This window comes from Rattus norvegicus, chromosome 7 (assembly GCF_036323735.1).
Source record: "Rattus norvegicus strain BN/NHsdMcwi chromosome 7, GRCr8, whole genome shotgun sequence".
NCBI lineage: Eukaryota > Metazoa > Chordata > Mammalia > Rodentia > Muridae > Rattus > Rattus norvegicus.
In genome coordinates, this window is record NC_086025.1 from 128,695,463 (window position 1) to 128,701,570 (window position 6,108).

The following is a 6,108-nucleotide window of genomic DNA, read 5'->3' on the forward strand; positions in this document are numbered from 1 at the left end:
GGGAAAAGATCTTTACCAATCCTACAACAGATAGAGGCCTTATATCCAAAATATACAAAGAACTCAAGAAGTTAGACCACAGGGAAACAAATAACCCTATTAAAAAATGGGGTTCAGAGCTAAACAAACAATTCACAGCTGAGGAATGCCGAATGGCTGAGAAACACCTAAAGAAATGTTCAACATCTTTAGTCATAAGGGAAATGCAAATCAAAACAACCCTGAGATTTCACCTCACACCAGTGAGAATGGCTAAGATCAAAAACTCAGGTGACAGCAGATGCTGGTGAGGATGCGGAGAAAGAGGAACACTCCTCCATTGTTGGTGGGATTGCAGACTGGTACAACCATTCTGGAAATCAGTCTGGAGGTTCCTCAGAAAATTGGACATTGAACTGCCTGAGGATCCAGCTATACCTCTCTTGGGCATATACCCAAAAGATGCCCCAACATATAAAAAAGACACGTGCTCCACTATGTTCATTGCAGCCTTATTTATAATAGCCAGAAGCTGGAAAGAACCCAGATGCCCTTCAACAGAGGAATGGATACAGAAAATGTGGTACATCTACACAATGGAATATTACTCAGCTATCAAAAACAACGGCTTTATGAAATTCGTAGGCAAATGGTTGGAACTGGAAAATATCATCCTGAGTGAGCTAACCCAATCACAGAAAGACATACATGGTATGCACTCACTGATAAGTGGCTATTAGCCCAAATGCTTGAATTACCCTAGATGCCTAGAACAAATGAAACTCAAGACGGATGATCAAAATGTGAATGCTTCACTCCTTCTCTAAAAGGGGAACAAGAATACGCTTGGCAGGGAAGAGAGAGGCAAAGATTAAAACAGAGACTGAAGTAACACCCATTCAGAGCCTGCCCCACATGTGGCCCATACATATACAGCCACCCAATTAGACAAGATGGATGAAGCAAAGAAGTGCAGACCGACAGGAGCCGGATGTAGATCGCTCCTGAGAGACACAGCCAGAATACAGCAAATACAGAGGCGAATGCCAGCAGCAAACCACTGAATTGAGAATAGGACCCCTGTTGAAGGAATCAGAGAAAGAACTGGAAGAGCTTGAAGGGGCTCGAGACCCCATATGTACAACAATGCTAAGCAACCAGAGCTTCCAGGGACTAAGCCACTACCTAAAGACTATACATGGACTGACCCTGGACTCCGACCTCATAGGTAGCAATGAATATCCTAGTAAGAGCACCAGTGGAAGGGGAAGCCCTGGGTCCTGCTAAGACTGAACCCCCAGTGAACGTGATTGTTGGGGGGAGGGTGGCAATGGGGGGAGGGTTGGGAGGGGAACACCCATAAAGAAGGGGAGGGGGGAGGGGGGTTTTTGCCCAGAAACCAAAGAATTATTATTAAGTATTAAATAAATTTTAAAAAAAGAAATGTATATAAGAAATACTCAAGTTAATAAAAAAAGAAAAAAAAACTTTATTTAAAAAAAAAGAGTTTGTGGCGTATAAAGGAGGTGTGTGAGTGCATACGAGTGTGTGTGTGTGTGTATGAATGTGTGTGTGAGTGTGTACGAGTGTGTGTGTGTGAGTGCGTATGAGTGTGTGTGTGTGTGTGTGTGTGTGTGTACAGCTAAAACTATTATGTTGCAAACTAAGCCACCGGGCTATAGAGGTGATCAATGGTACAGGAAATTTTATGATCATTGAAGTGAGATGGTGCTATTGATCCATTATACTATTTTCTCTGCTTTCCATTATTTCCTTTTATTTTCCACTATAAAAATGAAAAGGTCCTTTCCAACTACCAACTGCTTTCCCCCAAATAACTGCAACTAACAGGTTCCTGTATGTATTCCCATATTTCCTTCCTGCACACACTGGCAAACCCTACATAAAAAAATATGTAATCGTTCCATATAAGAGATTAAATTAAATAAAGTAAATCACACAGATGTTTGTCTGCCTGTGAGCAAACATTCAAATATTACATAAATAAGTATATAATAAGTCAGAAAGGATATTTGACACCTACAATCCAATTCACCAAGATATTAATAGTATACACGAATCTTTTCACTTTAGTAAAAATCCTCTACAAAAATACATCTGCTTTCAGGAATAAAATAACACACACTTTGCAGTCAGGGACAGATAGATAGATCTTGAATACATATTTTCACCCTTTACCAAGGGCACGTGCAGAGTTAATTGTGTCTAAGAGTCTTACGAACAATTTGCCAAGCAGCATCGTGTATCCTTAAATTATCCCTGTACAAAATTGCCTTCTGAGCCCACTGCTCTGGCCATGGCTACCTATTCAATAGTAAAGCCTTTTCAAGTGCCAGAGGATGCCCCAGGAAAGGCTTAGTGCACATAGCTTGGTCCTCTGTCAAATCAAATGCACAAATAATTCTAGATTATTACAGTTAAGGGCCAACCTTGCCACCGTCATTTCTGTTTAAAGCAAAGCATTTGCATTCAAACACATAGGACCGCATCTGGTTGGGAATCTAAACTGGAGCCTAAATTCTGACGAGAACGTAATTTTAAAAACCACATTAGATGACACATCTGAGAAAAACAGCCACTTTTGTTTTCTAAGTGGAGCCGTTTTAGTTGTCCTTCACTCTTGTCTTTTCTTTCTAGAATGCTCTGAACTGTGCTGAGTAACTAGAACTCCATCAGCCTAAGGAACCGATCTAAACCAGCACATTATTTAGGCCTTGTTAGTTGTAATAATTAAGAAGCAGCCACTACAGAACTTAAGGTAGTTTTTTAATCTTCAATTAATACGAGGTTATTTTTCATAACCACAGTGGACGTTGTAAATTATTTCCATTGTATGAAGTAGTAGAGAAATGTATCCCCACGTTTATATAAAAGCCCATCGACCAGTAGTTCTCAATTGTCCTAACACTGTGACCCTTTAATACAGTTCCTCGTGTTATGGTGACCCCGACCATAAAATTATTTTTGTTGCTACTTCATCGCTGTAATCTTGCTATGGTTAGGAATTTTACTGCAAATCTGATATTTCCTATGCTCTTAAAGGGATGGTGACCCACAGGATGAGGACTACTGCTATAGCTTCTGGAATGGAGCCCATAGAGTAATTCTGAACCAATCTTATTATCCAAAGAAATGCATTTGCCCTTAAAACACCCAGATCCAACCTGCCTTTCGAGCACCACACAAGTGCTCAGCACTGACTACTGCCTGATTACTAGTAGAGCCTAGAGAGACTCCATTTCTCCTAGGCTCAGTCAGGATGTTACAGCCTCCTAGATCTTGAGCAGCATCACATGGCCCCAAGAGAAGGCCTTGTACAGTGAATGGATTTAAGCAGGCGAGAGGTGAGGCTCCTTGGAGTTCATAAACAGTGTAGACCGCCTCTGTGCCCACTTGCACATAAGCTGTTGGAATGTAGCAGAACATTTAACTGTAAGGTTGTTGTCGCAACCTGCATTAAGTCTGTGAGGACTGCCTTTCTATATGCTGCACGTTATTAGAGGCTACTGACACCTAAGGAAGAGAACTCCATAGTTGAAAACAGCCAAATACATTCAGGTAATTTTGTCTTTTTTCATATTATTATTGTTGTGTTGTTGATGATAACTTTGTTGTTGTTGTTGTTGTTGTTGGTGGTGGTGGTGGTGGTGGTGGTGTGTGTGTATGTGTGTGTGTGTGTGTGTGTGTGTGTGTGTGTGTGTGTTGCACACAGGTCCATGTGAGATTAGAGGACAAGCTGGTGAAGTTGGTTCTCTCCTTCAACTATGTGGGTCCTGGGGATGGAACTCAGAAGAACCTCTATAGACTATGCTGAAATCTGGCTCCAAAAGAACATAACCAAATGGGTCTTGAGGTCAGAGGAGTAAGCCTGTGGACCAGCCAGGATGCAAGCAATGGGAAGCAGCAGCATCCAGGAGCTGGGGAAGGGGAAGAATGTTTGCCTAGCAAACAGGTTCCTAGTCCATCTCACCTCAAGTAGATCAGAGCCAGATCACACCAGGGCCTTGTACAAAGCCCTACCCCTGGTAAAATGCAGAACCTGTATTAGGGCCCGAGGATGCTGACCAGAATCTTAAAGTAACCCGGATATCAGATTCTGATCATCTGTACTGGGTTTGTAGCGTTGAATGTAGACAGAGCATCTCACAACTATCTAGGTGACACAGAGTCCGCCGTTCTCTGAATTCAGTTTGAGAAAACTTTGCTGCTCCCAAGAAATGGGGCGCTTAATTGCATCAGGCCAATGGGAAACTCCTAGTGTGTTTTGGCTACCAAGTAGTTGAGTTGATTTCAGTAATGTTCTTGTCTGTGTTTCTCCTATTTCAGTTCTCTCACCTTCTGACTTTGGGTCTTTTCTTTCTTTATGTTTATAGTTTTGTGCTATGTCTATCAATTTAGTGTGTTTCCTTAAATTCCATAAGCAGTGAGACAGGTAGGGAGAGAAAGAGAGAGAGAGAGAGAGAGAGAGAGAGAGAGAGAGAGAGAGAGGAGATAGTAGATAGGATAGGAAAGTGAATCTTTTGTGTTGTCAATAGCAGCACATGCTTATAACTCTCCTTCTACTAAAATCCTAAAATCAGGACATCAGAACTCATTCTAGCCTCATTTCTATTATGATAAAGTACCCTGACAAAGAGAAACTTAGGGGGAAAAGGTGGCAGTTTTAGCTCAAATCTCCAGATTTTAGTCCATCACTGCCGGGAAGTCAAGGCAGAAACTCGAGGCAGCTCGTCACCTCCAATTCATGAGCAGAACAAGAGCATGTTCCCTCGTTTGCTAGCCTCTCTCATACAGCCTAGGGAATGGGGCTGCCCACAAGAAGATGATGAGTCTTCCCACATCAATTAACTCTATTCAGGGTATTCCCCCATAAACATGCCCATAAATCAGCACGATGTATGCAGATTCTCATTGAGACACCTTTCCCTAGGTGGCTTTTCCTAGGTGACCCTAGGTTGTGACAAGTTGACAATTAAAGCTGACCATTAGCAGTAGTAAAGTGTGAGGATGCCCTTACATGTTCCACTAATTACCTGAAACTATGCTTGGGGGAGAACAGAGCCTTCCCATAGCCCCTGTCGCATAATCTGGAAAATGAACTGTGTGGATTGCTATTTTGATGCTAATTCTGCTTCCCTAAGAAGGGCTGCCTGGTCACATATTCGGGACTCCGGTGACTTCATCAGAACCTTCTCCCCATTTTAACTTGTAAAATAAAGACGAGAGCCAGTGACTGGGCAGGGGAAGGGAAGGTGAAGCAGAAAAGTTGGGGGGAGAGAGAAGGTTGACTGGAGAGGAGGGGGAAGGAAGATGGAGCCGAAGCATGTGCCTGGAGAAACCGCAAGCTAGAAGGGACCTCATAGCTGGGGAACAGAGCAGTGTAGCGGTAGATCTGCCCAATCTAGCACAAGCTTGTATTCGTGTTAATCAAGTTGTGTTTTCTTTGCAAAGGCTTACTTGGGTTGGAGGGGTTCCTGCAACAATGAACCCTAACATTGAGCTGACTTGTCAATGGCTGCTCTAACAATCAGACGTCTTTTTCTGAAAACATGAGCTCATGAGTTCTCTGCAGAAGGATGACTAAGATGATCATTTTAGTAACGTTTATAGCAAACCACGGGAAATTTAGCTGATGCACAGCAACCCTCTCATGGAAATAAACATCCTAATAACCTTTAGCAGTCGACTGTCCTCACTGACCAACACCTACAATCGAGACCTTGGGCAGGATGCTCCTAATTCTCAAGTTCTTTTTCCCTCCAAAGAGGGGGAGACATATCTCAAGCACGAGTATTTCCGGCACACCGAGTGCATTCAACTGTGTCAATAGTCATTCATTAAATTATATAATCCATACTAAATGTTCTCCAACTCCCCCTCCCTCACCCCCACCCCGCCCCAAATAGTCTTGTGTCTTGGAATAAATCCTAGCAGGCTGGATCAGCCCTGAAAGGCGTTTGTAGATGTTTCCCGATTTGACCTGGCAGGACTCCTACTCTGATTGTCCTCCTCTGCCTGCACATGTCCTTTCTGGCTGACCCCGTTTGCCTTTCTGCACGTCATTTTGCTGGGTCCTTCGAGCGCTCTTTGCTGATTCTTCTCTGTAAC